Below are 15544 nucleotides of genomic sequence, written 5' to 3'. Positions count from 1 at the left end.
TTCATGTTGTTTCTGGCTGAAGAATAGAAACATCATCTAGTTTTGAGGACAGTTAGGATGATGCTAACTTCTGGGCAAAGAATAATGAGTTCAATAGGGCTTCTGGCTGGTAGAGTTGCATGTTTTCTAATTAAAACAAAAACTTGGGAAAAAAGTACTGAGGTATTGGGAATCACTTGAGAAGGGTTGAGATACATGGGCACCTCTTGTAAAGGGTTCTGGGGCCGTAATATTCAACCCCCTTGAAGCCTTGCCACTGAATGTGTTGCAGAAGGTGTGTAAGGATTGTAGACTGTTAGGCTTGTAAGTGACCTTTCAGAGCATCTCGTCCAACACTCTCAAGATACAGACAAGAATCTGAATCCAAGGAATCCAAAGCAAAGAGAGAAAGCAGACTTCACTGTCGCAGGGACATAGCTGGGATGAGAAAGCAGGAGGAGGAAACAGGTGATAGATATGATTAAGGAAGAAAAGATGCAGCAGGAGAAGAAAGCAAAGCTAGGGAAAAGAGAAGATGGCACAAAAGAGAAGGAAGGGAATTGGGGGTGAGGTACTCAAGCCTTTGCTAAACTTAAGAGCAAACTTGAACTTAGAGCACGTAGTGCCCCAGGGTAAACTGGTCCTCTGAGATTAGCATCTCGAGTTATATACGATAGCCAGCTAAGCATTCAGCTTTTCTTGTCTGCTTAGAAATGAAGTTTATAGAAAGAGAAGGTGATGTGATGAACGATGATCCTTCAGGAGTTATGAAGGATGCAGACCCTACTTTTCTACTGTGTGATGTCCATGGAGGCAATGCATGCATTTCACGTGGATTCTTGGAGTTTTTCTAGTGGAAGAATAAATGGCAGATGAACTTCTAGAAGCTCCCGTCGCTGACCAACGCTCCACAAATTCCTTCAGGAAATCCCTTTCTGGATATTTATTGGACTTCAGTTTGCCCTTGAGATACCACTAAAGAAAAGTTAAATATGCAGTAGCGACATAGAGAATCTCCATCTCCCTCATTTTGTAGAAAGGTCCAGAAAGGATGTATAACTAGCCCAAAGTCCCATAGCTTAGAAGAATATATCTACTATGGAATAACAACCACCCCAAATCTAATCAGGTGAGGCGATCTCCCAAAATGGCTGCTATCAGGCCCTTTTCTTCCTGTATATACATGCTGCCCCTCAAATCAAAAGGTAGAGTCTATTTCCCCTCCTTTTGAATCTGTTTGGGCTTCTGACTTGCTTTAACCAATAGAATGAAGCAGAAGTAATGTTCTAGAACTTCCAAGCTCAGTCCTTAAGAGAACTGGCAGCTTCTAGTTCCTCCCTCCTGGAAGCCAGCTGCCATGTAAGAAGTCTGACCCCCCTGCTGAGAGGACCACATGCTGTGAGAAAGCCCAAGCTAGCCATGTGGACAGAGAGAGGTCATGTGGAGGCAGACTGAGATACCTGATGTGTGAGTAAAACCTCTCAGAACTTCCAGTTCAGCTGAGCTGCCAGGGGCCACCTGAATGCAGCCCAGTGAGTGACCCTAGCCAGTGCCTAGCTGAGCCCAGTTGACCCACAGAATTATGAGAATTAGTAAATGGTGGTAGTTTTTGCTGCTAGTTTTGGGGTGGCTTGTTATACAAGAACAGATAACTGAAGCAGTAACTTAAAACAGCAACCATATATTATTAATTCTCATGAAGCTATGAGTTGGGTGGTGGTGCTGTTGATCTGGACCAAGCTTGGCTGATCTCATTTGGACTTGCGTGTACCTCTGCAGTCAACTGAGGGCTGGCTGGTCAAGGATGGCCTCAGCTGTGATGACTCAGCTCTGTTCCACAGGGTCTTTCATCCTCCATTGGGCTTCTTCTCCAGGGGATGGCAGAACTCCAAGAATGGAAGCAGAAGTACACAAACTTTTTTAAAAAATAGACTTTATTTTTTAGAGTAGTTTCAGGTTCACAGCAAAATTGAGAGGAAGGTACAGAGATTTCCCATATATGCCCTGCCCCCACATATGCACAGCCTCCCCCATTATCAATATTCCCCACCAGGGTGGGGCATACATTTGCTACAACTGATGAACCTACACTGACACATCATTATCACCCAAAGACGATAGTTTACATTGGAGTTCACTCTTGGTGTTGCACATTTTATGGTTTTGGACAAATGTATAATAACATATATCCACCATTATAGTATCACACTATACTAAAATTGTCTCACTGCCCTAGAAATGCTCTGGGCTCTGCCTGTTCATCCCTCCCTCCCCCAACCTCTGGCAACCACTGATCTTTTACTGCCTCTGTAGTTTTGCCTTTTCCAGAATGCTATATAGTTGGAATCCTACAGTACGTAGCCTGTTCAGATTGACTTCTTTCACTTAGTAATATGCATTTAAGTTTCCTCCATGACTTTTCATGGCTCGATAGCTCGTTTCTTTCAGTGCTGAATAATATTGGATGTGGATAAACCACAGTTTATTTATCCATTCACCTACTGAAGGGCATCTTGGTTGCTTCCAAGATTTGGCAGTTATGAATAAGCCGCTATAAACACCCATGTACAAGTTTTTGTATGGACCCAAGTTTTAAAGTTCTTTGGTAATTACCAAGGAGCACAACTGCCAGATCATCTAGTAAGAGCATGTTCAGTTTTGTAAGAAACTTCCAAACTGTCTTCCAAAGTGGCTGTACCATTTTGCACTCCCACTGGCAATAAATGACAGTCCCTATTGTTCAGCATCCTCCACAGCATTTGGTGTTGCCTGTATTCTGGATTTTGGAAACTTGAATAGGTGCATAGTTGTGTTTCATTCTTGCACAAAGATTTTTCAAACTTTCATTTACATCAAGTCTGCTATTGTTCCACTGGCCGAAGTAAATCATATGGATGAGCCCAGAGTGGGAGGGGACTACAAAGTTGGAGGGAAAAGACTTGGATAAAGGGAGGTCATTATGTGGGGCCATTAAGGCTATCAAATCTACTATAAGGAATCTATGCATGTTTCTCATAGAGGAGTATTAAATAGCATTATTAAGATTCTGAACTAAGATCTGGAATCAACTGGAGAAATTATGTTTGAAATTAAGTAAAACAATTAGATGAGTATTTTTTGATTTTTAAGTGTTTCCAGATTTTCTGGCCAAGTCACTATTGCTAGTGATATTGAGGTTGTTTTATCTCTAAGAGAGGGTTACTTTCCCAAATTCTTGTTGATAGATTTAGACATAGAATCAGGAAGAAATATCAGGTCTCATACTATATGGTCCCTCGTTCCATTAATTAATTCACAGTAATGATCTTAAGGCTCTTGTAGGAGTTCCTTGGAATCCTATTTAACAAAGTAATAGAGTTAGCTCTCTAAATAGCCAGTGGGCAGTCTGTTTGTGACTTCTCTCCGGAAACCTAAGGCTGTTAGCATTTGTGCTTTACAGAAAGGAGTCAATCAGGCTCTTAATAGGGAAGGACAGCTGTGTGCATTTGTATGCGTGGATTTGTATGTAACGTGTTTGACCACCTCTGATCCACTTTGATTTAAGTTGGGTTTTACCTGTTTTCACCTCCTCTGCCTTCCCAGGAAATATTGACAACTGACTTTGCATTTTCACTTATCACTCCCTTCTGAGAAGCAGATTTGATTTCCACTCCTTGGACTTCAGAGCAGACATCTGAGGAGCAGAGAGGGGAGACAGGGACCACCATTCCCCTATCCCAGCCAGCCTGCTCCTTAGAGCAGTGTGGTGCTGCCCCCTACACAGTGACTCACACCAGGCGCATGAAGGGTTCTTTGATCTGTTCCGCTTTCTTCCATTGTCCCCTCTATCGACCCCATCTTGAACCTTGTTAATCCAACATTTCTGTTACTTATCGTTCAGTAATTGGGAGTCAAGGAACCTGTGTTCTGGCCCTTGGGTCACTTAATGTCTTTGGGTCTTAGTTTTCTTATCTGTAAAGTGAGCAAGCTGGGCTAAGACGTGTGTTTCCGCTCTGAGCTTTGAAGAGTCTAGGATGCCAGGATAAAACCAGACACCAGTCACAAGGTCCTAAACAAGTGAAGACCTAAAACTCCCAGTGATGGCCAGACACATCTGGGAGTAGTCTGGAAAAAACGGGCCTAAGAATAATAGATATTTGCATTACCAAGGAATTACTGCATTCCATTCTAAACTGATATTAAACCACAACAGACCTACCCAAAGTGCAGGGTGGGAGGTACAAAAAGACTTCAAAACTGAAACGTTTCATTTGCCGAGAACTAAGAGAATATCCTTTCAACGGCAATTCATTTTGGCTCACCAAGCCAGGGATATCTGAGGATAAGGACCATGAAATGTTGGTCGGTCTTCCTCAGACAGAATGTACCCCACGTTCTCCATCAGTGTGTTTGATTTTTAAAGAAGGGTAAGGTGGAAGGAAGCGATGAGGGTGAGAAATACCACTTGCTTCGATTCAGCTGGAAGAGATCCTCTACCTTTCGGTTCCTACTAAGAAAATTTTGCTACAGCTTCCAAAACAGTATTTTTCCAAGAGATTCCTATAGATCTAGCCCCTACCGTCTCTTCTCTCCACTGACATCAGGTGAGATACAATTTGTAAATGCCCCCAGGCCCACTCAGCACTATCAGTAAAGTTTAGTTCCCACCCCATCACAGTCCATTCGCTCTTGACGTGCCTCCAGCCTTCTCTCTCCTACGACCCCCTCGCCAACCTACCCTGCCTGTTGGGTAGGTCTTACTTCCGGGGCACACCTGCTCTCCTAGGGGAGACACCATCGCCTTGGTAATCCTCGCCTGTCCCTTCCTGGTGGAGGTGGCACCTGTGCTTAAGTGCGGGCTTCGCCGCAAGTAGAGTCCAGCGGGCAGGCAACCAGGCGTTGCCGAGTTCAGTGCCCTGAGGAACGGGGAAGCTCTATCCCAAACACAGCCCTACGTATCGGGGCTGCAAGACTTTGAGAACCGCCGGGAAGCCCTCGGCGAGCCTTGGAGGAACCGACCGAATCTGAGGCGCCGGCCCCACCCGCGCTATCCGTTCTGGGCACCCTGGGGCATGACGGAGCACAGTGTCCCCATGCCCCGACTCGGGCGCCCAATCCGACTGCGGCGGAGACTCGCGCCGCCGCTGCTGCAAACCGGTCTGGCTTCTCTGCAGGGCGTGCGGGGATGGAGCAAGGGGGTGGAGAGAAAAGGGGAAGAGCCTGGCGGCCGGCAGGCGGGGCCTGCAGCCTCCCCGAGCCGCGGCAGCCGCCGCGCAGACTGCTCTCTCAGCGCCTCGCTCAGCCTCGGGCGCGCGCTGCGCCGGGACCCGCGCCCGCGACGAGCCCGGGGCGCCGCTGCTCCCTGGCCCCCAGCCCCCGACCGCGCCGCGCCGAGCCGTAGAGCCGCTGCGAGCTGTCGGGGCTTGGGCGGCCGCTCGCTGCCCAGTCTGGCCGAAGGACGGGCGGAGAAGGAAGGGGAAAGCGGGGACACACACACTCGCCGCGGCGCGCCCGCGTTGCATACTCGCAGCCGCGCGCCCCCGCCGAGGCGCGTCCGGGCCGAGTTTGGCCCCAAGGCTCGGGCCCGGCACCTGCCGGCTCCCGGCGCTGCGCCCCGCCCTCGCCCCCGCCCCGCCGACCCTCCCGCCCCTGGCCTGCCCCGCTCTCCCTTCGCGGAGGGGAGGCAACAACATCCCGATAACTTGCAGACTGTGGCGCAACTGGTCTCGACAGCGGAGGCGCCCGAATGCTGCCCGGGTGAGGTAAGTTTCCTGCGCGTCCCCGGCCCCTCCTACCTAAACCCTCCTCTGGCCTCAGGCTTGGGGGCTCTGGGTCTCTCATGAATCCTGGCGGGCTCGCTACGCTCACACTTTGTCCGTCGTGTGCTAGGGGTAGGGTAGAGGGGGTGCGCGTGGCCATGGAAGCGGGATCATCATTCCGCGGGGGCCACGGCTGCGCCCTCTCCGCGGGCAGCCACTCGATCCCCGGGGCCGCAGTGACACTCGGGGATCACTCTGGGCTCACTTAAGCAGGAGCCCCCTCCCTTTTAAGGGGAACCAGCTGAGTTTGGCAGCAGCAGGCGGGCTCTCCCACCACCCTCCCCGGGAATTAAACAGCGGCGAACTTGTTAGGCGCCCTTGGGATCTCCAGAGGGGCTTGCGAGTCTGTGTTCTGGTCATTTCTGGCGCTGGAGCCGGATTGAACAGGTGCGGTAAGCTTCCAGCCTAAATGCAGCAACAGACTTCTGCGTCTCCTCTGCTTCTCTCCCCCAGCCCCGTCAACGTGACGCTTCAACAGCTGGGTCGGGGGGTGGGCGTGGGGGGGGGGGAACGGAGAGGGAGAATGCCAGGGTTTGATTTGCCAGGCCAGTGCCAGGAGTCGCCAAAACAGAAGACGACAAATGTCTGCTTATCTCTCATCTATGCAGATGAGCCTGTTGTCATTTTATCCCCCCGGCTTACTTGTCTCTGGTGCCCAGCGTGGTTGGGTAGAAACCTGTTCCAGAGAAGTTGTTTGGATAGGCTGATGAATTCATTCATCTGATCTGCGGAAATCAGGGCTCTCAACAAGGAAATGCTAGTTACTCTGATGCTTTTGAAAGGCAGAGTGTTGCAGACCAAAAATACCACTCCCTCCCACCTCCCCCAACTATCTTTCTATGACATTCTCATCCTGCTGGAGACTCCAGCTGTAAGGTGAATGGCCATTAAGGGACCAGTTGTGTCAGTCTCCTGCGAAGAAGTGGTCCTCTCATCGGTACTCCTGCGCGCCCATGTGGGAACCCCTATTGCCCGTCTGGTGAAGAACATCCACCAGACTTCTCTCTTGTTCTGTGGAAAGGCAGAATGTTCTGCAGTTGTCGGAAGGGAGAAAAGCCGAAGGGTTGGTTTCATTACCGCTCTAATGTGAAGCAGAATAGTGTTCATGGAAGCTTTTGTCAGAACATTTCCAGCTGAAAGGAGGCCCTGGAAAAAAACCCTTCTCAGCCAAGTCCATGCCAGTGGGAAGTTGAGTAAGCATCATGCATGGTCTCTGAGCTGAGGGAAGCGGTGCGTTCTGTGTCTGGTAATGTGAGTGGAGAGGTATGAGGACCCTTGAGAAAGCTGATCAGTCTGAGACTGATACAGACGGCTTAGTTGAGAAGGAAAACAGTTAAGAACTGAATGATAACCATGTTACATTTTTGACCAAATTAAGACTAAAGAGATTTAGTAGTAATACCTTACATTTGCATCAATGCCTTGCTATTTGTAAATGCTTTCCAGTGTTCTCGTTTAATTCTGTTTCCGAGGGAGGCAGGGCAGAGATTATTAATCAGGTTCACAGGAAGAGCGTCAGGCCACAGGTTCAGGGACTTAGCGAGGTAACAAATGGCTGGAATTAGAGTCACAGCCACGTTCTCTGAAATCCCGCACACCCCCACTGTCACCACCGGATGCTGGTTCTGTACTTGCATATGGTTTTTACGGTGGCCACAGTGCTTCTGCGTTTATTGTGGTCTGCGCAGTCTCACTGTTCACATTTGAGGAAACTGAGGTTTAGACAAGTGATGGGAGTTTTCCATGGTATCGTATCTAACCTGGTGGAGTTTACAAGCCTAGAATGCAGAGCTCCTGTTGTCTGGTCCATTGCTTTGTGGAGTATGCCATTGTTCCATTTCTGATAGCAATGAGGACACATTCTGGATACTGCAGTACACTAGGGACTGTTAGCATGCCTGCTGGTGACCTGGGTTCTGGTCCTGGCACTGTATTTGGCTCTATGACCTGAGCCAAATCATGTCACCTCTGAGCCTCAAGTCTTCCACATATAAAACAAGAGGTTCATACTGAATTATCTTTCTCTTTCTTGTTTTAGCATTCTATAATGCTTATCATTATCTTTGTAATCCAATGTTATTTCCTTAGAGGAAGAAAGCTTTTTACCCTGTATTAACTGATTTAGCTAATTATCTATTCCACCTGTAATTTACGCCCTCCTCCCCTTGACCACATTCCACTGAATGAAGGGAAAGAAAATTCCAAGTACATTTTGCTTAGCATCTATATTTTTTAGGATTACTATTTGACTTGGAAATATTTTGAGGGGCTGAACTACTATAAAATACATGTCAGGGATTACTTGAATATTCCAGAGAGTCAGCTCATACTTATTTTTAGCTTTAGGGTTTGAATACAGTAAGTACTGAATACATAGCTGTTGAATGAATGAAGGATGTAAATGAAATGACTAAAAAAAAACATTCTGTAAAACATAGAAAGCATCTCATCCTGTAAATTCCCCACAGCTGCTGACCCATACGATCATTTACCTGTAAGAGGTGTGCCTCCCGAAGCTGGCAGGTCCAGGTGCCCGTTGTTGCTCTCCTTCCTGAATATATCATATAAAGAAGAGGTTTTCTTTCTCGGAGTAGACAGTGGGCTCACATCAGCTATATCATACTCTTTTGCTTGCCTCCCCCTTTAAGTTGTTAGTAATGTGTAGCTGGCTGAAAGATACATCCCTAGAAATTGACTTGTACCGTTTTATGAAAAAGTATGTCTTAAGATCGACAAACCAACCACTCTCTTTTTTGATATTTGAGTAAATTTCTGCAGATGCTAATACTAGCTCGAGGTTTCAGAGGGGGAACCTAATTAACAAAACCAACCTATTTCTCTTCCCTTTAAGAATCCTCTTCTTTCCCCTCCTTCTTCCTATATACACAAAAGTAGTTAGTTTATGTTTAAAAGAGGGATGACAAATAATTAGAATGTGTCTTAAATATTATTAACAGATCCATCCATTGGGGATTGAGGTATATTTCTTTCTGGTAAAGAATTCAAATATTAACTAGTTCAGAGACTCGCACCTTTTGTAGGTGAGACAGGTGAGGCTTACAGAGGTGAATTGGCTTGTTCACGGTCACACAGATGTTTATCAGGAGGACCAGAGCTAATGTGGAAGTCTTAAGGTTCATATTCAAGGTTGTGCCAGGGTTTCTATGGTGAAGGTGCATTTTCTGACTTTTAGAAATCATAGGGGTCAAGAGAAAACTTCTGTTTATTAGTGATTATTTGTGAGGCATCACATTTTTAAATGGTTTAGTATTTATTTATAAATTTTCCTGTCCAAACAGATACCATTAAGGAGAAAATGTTTGTTCATTTTCGTCTATTCACTATACTTCTCTTGACTTATATATACATCGCCAGACTCAGAATTAATACTTTGCTCCAACCACTGCTTGGAGAGGGGAAGCTATTTGAATAGAAATTCAAACGTATGCTGCTTTTGCAGGCTTCTCTTCCTGGTAAATAAAGCCAGAAGCCAAAGGTGGCCCTGTTATACAGCAGGTAAAGTCATAAATATGTATACATTTAATTTGCATTTTCATTTTGCTTGTACTTCTGTTGAATGGTGAGTCAGAACATTTAATATCCTGGAAAAGTATTTTTTTCCTATGGCTAGAGCCTTCGTTAGTTACTCTGTTAAACATCAAGTCCTAAATGTGTTTGTTGCAGAAACATGTTCTCTTTGTGTAAGGTATGTTGACTGGAGTTGGAAACAGTCCTTTTATTTTTTAGATGCTGCCCGGTTAGAACACTACATTATGTAGCTCAGCTGTTCATTTGTGCGCTTATCTAAGGCAGTTCTTCTAAATGCCAGGGAAATTGGGGTGGGAGGGGGAACCTAGCCTTTGTTTTATTTAGTTTTTTCCTTTTGAAAATAAACAATCTATTGATGACACTTTTGAAGTACTGTATATAGTAAACAATTGGCTGCCATTGATGAAGTATTTTATTCTACCAGGTTCCTTTCAGCATAAAAGAGTAGGCCGGGGAAAACAGGCTTGATTTTTGTGTTTTGCACTCACCATTGTATCTACTTCCATCTAGCTTCATCAGTGGCGTATAAAGGAGACGATGATGAAGGAGAAATACAGGAATCCTACCCAAACTAGGTTACTCTTGGGAAGATTTGAAATGTAGATAATAGTGGGGCTATGGCTACATGATTAATCAGCTGGAAGTGCCTTGGGATTCTCATTTTAAGTTAAAACAAGCTGGTCTTTGAATGGACAGCTGCGTGAAGTGTGTCCTTGTAGGAAGTCTTCGGTGTTGTTTAGGGAGCTGGATAAACAACGGGCGAGCAGTTTGTTTTGAGGAGTTTACATAATCGGTGAGTAGTAAGTTGTTGACGCTTGTTTTCTCTAAGAAGTTTAGAAAGTCAGTTGTGAAATTGTAATGAAATAGAAGGTACTGAGCATGCAGTATTGCCCCCACGAGAAATGGGCATGTGTGTCTTTCGATTGAGGTTCCGGCAAGGGTTGGAATTGCAAGCACTGGGGGCCTAGGGAGTGTAATTACCTTGAATTGAGATGCAAGACAGCACCGTAGAAAGTCCATCCCTTTTGTAAGAACTAGGTGATGTTTAAGTCTTTGCCGTCCGGTAGCACTGAGCAAGAGGTTTGGCAGGAGGATAGTTACAGCTAGCCATAAAAATGTGTTTCTTTGCTTCATAGACTGGCAAAAGAAACGCAGTAGATTCAACCTGTTGGGTAGTGGGTTTCAACATTCAATAGCCATTTTTTTCCTTTTTTAAACGGTGCTCACCATCATGATCTCTGCATCGTTCAGTCGTAACATCTGTTGATAAAGGAAGGAAACAAAATAGCAGCAATGAAAAGCAGCAATGCTGTGCCCTGCGTGAGGGACCGGTAAGCACATCAGAGGTGTTAAGCTAATGTTTGTCAGTTGAAAAGGTTAGGCATCATATTTTACTTATCTTCTTGGAACTTAGCACTATGCCTGGCAAATGGCAAGGATTTAATAGTTATGCATCCAGATGAATATTACTCTTCAAAACCTTGGGACGTTTCATAATTCTAATAATTCTATTTTCCAGACTATTTTAGAACTTCGGGCAGTCTGATAGACACTAGTTTCAATAGTTCATAGTAGTTCTTCATTTTTTATCATAAATGATCTTTATTCACCAGACCGCCAACCTTCTTTTAGGCAACATGCCTAGGAATGATTCTTTTATTTTTCTTCCTTAGCAGAAAAAATAATCTAAATATGAAATGTGATATTCTTTTTATTATAAGTGCCAGCTAAACATTTTTAAAGCACCAAGGGTGGCTTAATAGTGAGTTTGGCTCAGACTACACAGACAAGAAGGGACTTTAAGCTGCTCTAAGTTAATCAGTTTAAATGTCACCTCCTCTTGGGGCCCTCTCTGATCATCTGACCTAAAGGGGACCTTCTTCATATGTTTTCTTATCACAGTGGATACTTATTTGTTTGTGTATTTTGCTTGTTTTTCTGTCACCTCTGCCCAAACTCGCACTCAACCCAAGATTGTAAACTTTTGGAGGGTACAGGTCATGGTTTTTGAACATTGTTTTGCTAGTGCTTGATGCATAGCAGGTACCCCGTAAATATTTAAATGAGTGGATGAATAGTCCCATCTATCCTGTCAAGGTGAACTGGGCCACCAGTGAGGTCACTCAAGCTGACCTCAGGTTCACCTGTGAAGACAGTTCTTGAAGGCCAGCTGTGGCAACTCCATGAGCATGACAAGCAGGTCTTCTCAAAGGAGGAAGCATTGCTCGTTGAGGTGAATAAATTCTGGCTTGTGTATGAAGCGGCGTCTCAATTTAAAGAGTTCTTCCTTTTCATTGACTCAAAAATGACTAGTAGAGAACAGATAAGCAGAAATTATCACGCATAAAACAAAACGTTGAAAACTGTTAAAATGGGATCTAAAATACCTAAATCAGAAACATATGCAATTCTTAATTAAGGCACCTTGGTGTTAACATGAAAAGCAAATCCTGTGACACTTCAGGTCAAAACTTCCCAACCTCAGCCGGTTTTTCTTTAAAAGTGAGGTACATCGATAGCCTGATACCAGGGAAGAGGCCAGGGCGGTGGTTCTCAGGTGTGGCCCCTGGACCACCAGCAGCAGCATCACCTGAGAACTTGTGAGAAAAGCGAGTTCTCATACGGTACCCCAGCCAGGTGAATCAGACTCGGGGGATGGGGTTCAAGCTAAATGTCAACAGGCCTCCAGGTGATTCTGATACACGCTCAATATTGGCAGGAAATGTTGACTATGTTGCTCCAAGTATAAGCCTCCTGAAGTGCTCAGTATTCCCGGGTGAATCCTGGGGTGTGTGAAGAGCACCGCCATCTGCCTGCTCCACCAGAAATACCAGGGGAGAAATAAAACCAGTCTTGGCTTTTCTCAGAGCTGAGGGGATCACAAGAGAACAAATTCATATGACTGGATTGGTCATCTAGGACTTTAGATGATACAGAAAAGCTCTTGATGGTCACTGGCCCTGCCAAGTGGTTGGTACTCCCAGGAATGGGAGATGGATGAGGGCGTGTGGGTGATGAGGGATAAGATACTCTCCATGCATAACTTGTGTTTGCACAAGTTCAGTAAGATGCCAGGTGGGGAAATGATTTCGAGAGCTAGTGGTTGTCTAGGAAGAGGAAACAGTGGTTTTCTGACAATTCTTAGAATATTGCACGTCAGTTCAACATACTAGATATTGATGGACCTTTTGGCCAGGATAGTACCAGGTGCTATGGGATATACAAACAAGGATGAACATGGCTGAGAACTTACTCTATTCCAAGCACTTCTCAACTGCTGTTTCTTTTCATCTTCACCATGCTCCTGACGGTGGGCCATAGCATCCTCACTGATAGAGGAGGAAATGGAAACCTAAGCAGGATAGGTATGTGTTCATGAGCACAGAGCTAGTAAGAGATGGTTCCAGCCCTGGCTTTTTTGATTTTTGAAGGCCACATTCTTTACTCTGCTTCGTTCACTTGCACCTCAAAATGTAGTTTTGGAACAAGAGTTTAAAAAAGGAAAACATAAGTGAATCTAAAATTTATATTTCCAACCCAGGCCTCTCTATGAGCTCTAGATTACATAATTGACATTACACTTGGGTATCTCAGAGGCACCTTAAATTTTACATGTCTAGGGCCAGAATTGTGATCTTTTCTCTCCATCTCTGGTCCCCCTATAGGGTTGCCTAGCTCTGTGATGGGCACCACTAGCCACCTCCTCTCACTAGGCAGAAACTTGGGAGTCATCCGTGACCGTATCCTTTTCATCCACCGCATCTAGTCTTTTACCCATTTTTATTGATTGTGCTTCCTGAATATCTCCCCATCCCTCTGCTTCTCATTGTTTCTGCTGGTTCTGTCCTAGTCCAGCTTCTCATCTCTTTGCTGGATTCTAACCATAGCCTCCCTTGGCTCCTGAGTCCACTCTGGCCTTCCTTTAATCCATTGTCTGGACTGCAGCCAGGGGAATTGAGATCGCTGGAGAGGACCCTAGACTCTCCTGGCCAGATCCTCAACTTCCACACCAAGCCAAGCCCTCATAGAAGCAGATCTTTCTGGTCCCCAGGTCTCTCCAGGTTGGTGGCCTTTTGAACCCTTACACAGCCTCTGAGGACTTGCTTTTCCAAACTGCGTCCTACTCTGATGTTCTTGCTCTCCTGGAGTGCGGTCAGTCCCGTGTTGATAACTCAAGTCAGCTGCTCTTGCAGGCACAGGATGAAGACTCCAGTGTGGTCCTAGGGACCTGCCCAACCCACTCCGAATACCAAGTTTTTAGTGTGCTCTGGGAATCCCCGAGGTGCACGCACTCATTTTAAGAGGAACTCAAGACTGCTAATTAGATGAGAGGAAAGCAGTTGTTGTGGAAGTAGTTAGTTGGAGGCTAAAAGCATTATCTTTGATGTTCTAGGCATCTTGGGATAGAATAAGAGGCAAGATTATAGGATCCTGTAGAAACTAGTTAATATAAATTAGCCTAAGCTCAGCTCGCATTTAATCTTTGCACATGGCCTTTTTAGTTACTCAGTGTCACTTAAACTATAAGGAGAAGTACCAAAGTACCACAGATTGGGTGGCCTGTAAACAAGAGAAATTTATTTCTCATGAGTCTAGAGGCTGGAAGTTCGAGACCATGGTGCCAGCGTGGTTGGTTCTGGTGAGAACCCTCTTCCAGGTTACAGACTGCCAACTTCCCATTGTATCCTCACATGGCAGAAAGAGGGCAAGAGAGTTCTCTGCGGTCCCTTTCATAAGGGCGTTAATCTCATTCATAAGGGCCCCCCATCTCATGACCTAATTACCTCCCAAAGGCCTCACCTCCTTATACCATCACACTGGCAGTTAGGATTTCAACATATGAATTTTGGGCGCATAAGCATTCAGTCCATTGCACAATCCTTTATGGCTAAGACAGTGCCCTTTAAGAAGCACATTCTATGTTGAAACCTAGTTTAGACATGAATATATAAATAATAAATATATTCAAAATGAAGGTTTTATGGAACAGTGCTTAGCTATACTACCTGAGAGATGCTCTGGTGTTTCCTGATGCGTTCCCTCCCACCTCCAACCTCTACCAAACACTAGTCATGATCCACCAAGTTAATTTTACTCCCCAGTGATGAGCTGAGACCTGCAGTTTGGAAAACACAAATCTATCTGTTGTCCCCTCCAGTGCTGCCTGTGCAGAAGCTCAGGCCAGAGTCCTGTATTTATGGAGGAGCTGACCACGACTCCTCATGCAGTGCTCTTTCCTCTCCTATGGGTTCATGGTGGGTTGTGAGTTAACTCCACAAGGTTCCCCCTCAAAGTTTTAATTTCTATCAAAAAGGCATATTGAAATTTGGAGATAGAACTTGGAGTTGAGGAAAAGTAACTCATAAGACCAACCGCCTTGTCTGTTATACAGGATAAATAAGCTACGATTATGAAACATGGCCTTTAAACTGGGGCATGTGTATATTTTTTCATATAATGCTCACCCTAAAGTTCATGCTAATTTATTTTAACAAGAACTTAAATGCTGTAAGAAAAAAAAAACCTTACTTTAAAAATATATCAAGAACAATTTGACATCATATTTTTTTCTTTTTTTGCCTGAAATTCATTAGGACATCATGCTCACCCATTTTAATTGACCATTCAAGCACGAAAGGAAAGGAGCTTAAAACGGGGAACTCTTGGCTGCTTAGAACTTTCGGACAGGCTGTCTTACTTCTAGAGTAAATTTCCTGATTGCTAAGGGTTTGCTTGCTCCTTTAAGTGTCAAAATTTATCAAAGCCAATTTTTGTATAGAAAATTTCCCTGAAGTTATCACTCTCGTGATTCTTTAATAGCTTATATCGAATAGACTATGAGGCTGTGCCTTTTATGCTGTAATAAGGTGATGGCTTTTGGCTCCATTCAGGGGTGCAGGGCTCCTTGTCCCTATACCAAATGGCCCCACTTTGCTATTTTTGAAAATCTTATCTGCCTTTTATTGATTTTTTTTTTTGGCCCTGTGGCTTTTAGCAGTGATAGCCCCTTCACTCATTTTTTGCTGTTGAAAATCTCTTGTGATCTTGGGAGCCAGATAACACCCATATTGTGTGAATTGTGTTTCACAAAGAGACTCATATGATGCATTGAAATTGAAATTCTTTTAAAAAAGGAAAAAAGCAGTTTTTGAAGGAGGGCCCCGAGTTCTATTTGTAAAGCAAGCAAGCTTAGTTCTTTTTCGTTCACTTAATTCGTT

At 44.9% G+C, this 15544-nt stretch overlaps 1 protein-coding gene across 4 annotated transcripts in view; it reads left to right on the top strand.

The window, feature by feature from the left end:
- The first annotated feature begins 1262 nt into the window (after window positions 1-1262).
- The window catches only part of PIP5K1B (phosphatidylinositol-4-phosphate 5-kinase type 1 beta), a 279387-nt gene continuing 265105 nt past the window's right edge, over window positions 1263-15544 (top strand). The window contains exon 1 of one of the 4 annotated variants that reach the window (XM_023627257.2): window positions 1263-1446. The gene's annotated coding sequence lies outside the window, so the exon portion shown is untranslated. Of the gene's footprint in view, window positions 1447-5051; window positions 5721-5856; window positions 6165-15544 lie in introns of those variants that run through there. The other 3 variants (XM_023627253.2, XM_070248645.1, XM_070248643.1) reach the window with 3 other exon arrangements.

This window comes from Equus caballus, chromosome 23 (assembly GCF_041296265.1).
Source record: "Equus caballus isolate H_3958 breed thoroughbred chromosome 23, TB-T2T, whole genome shotgun sequence".
Classification (NCBI taxonomy): Eukaryota; Metazoa; Chordata; class Mammalia; order Perissodactyla; family Equidae; genus Equus; species Equus caballus.
This window is presented reverse-complemented; position numbering and strand designations above follow the sequence as displayed.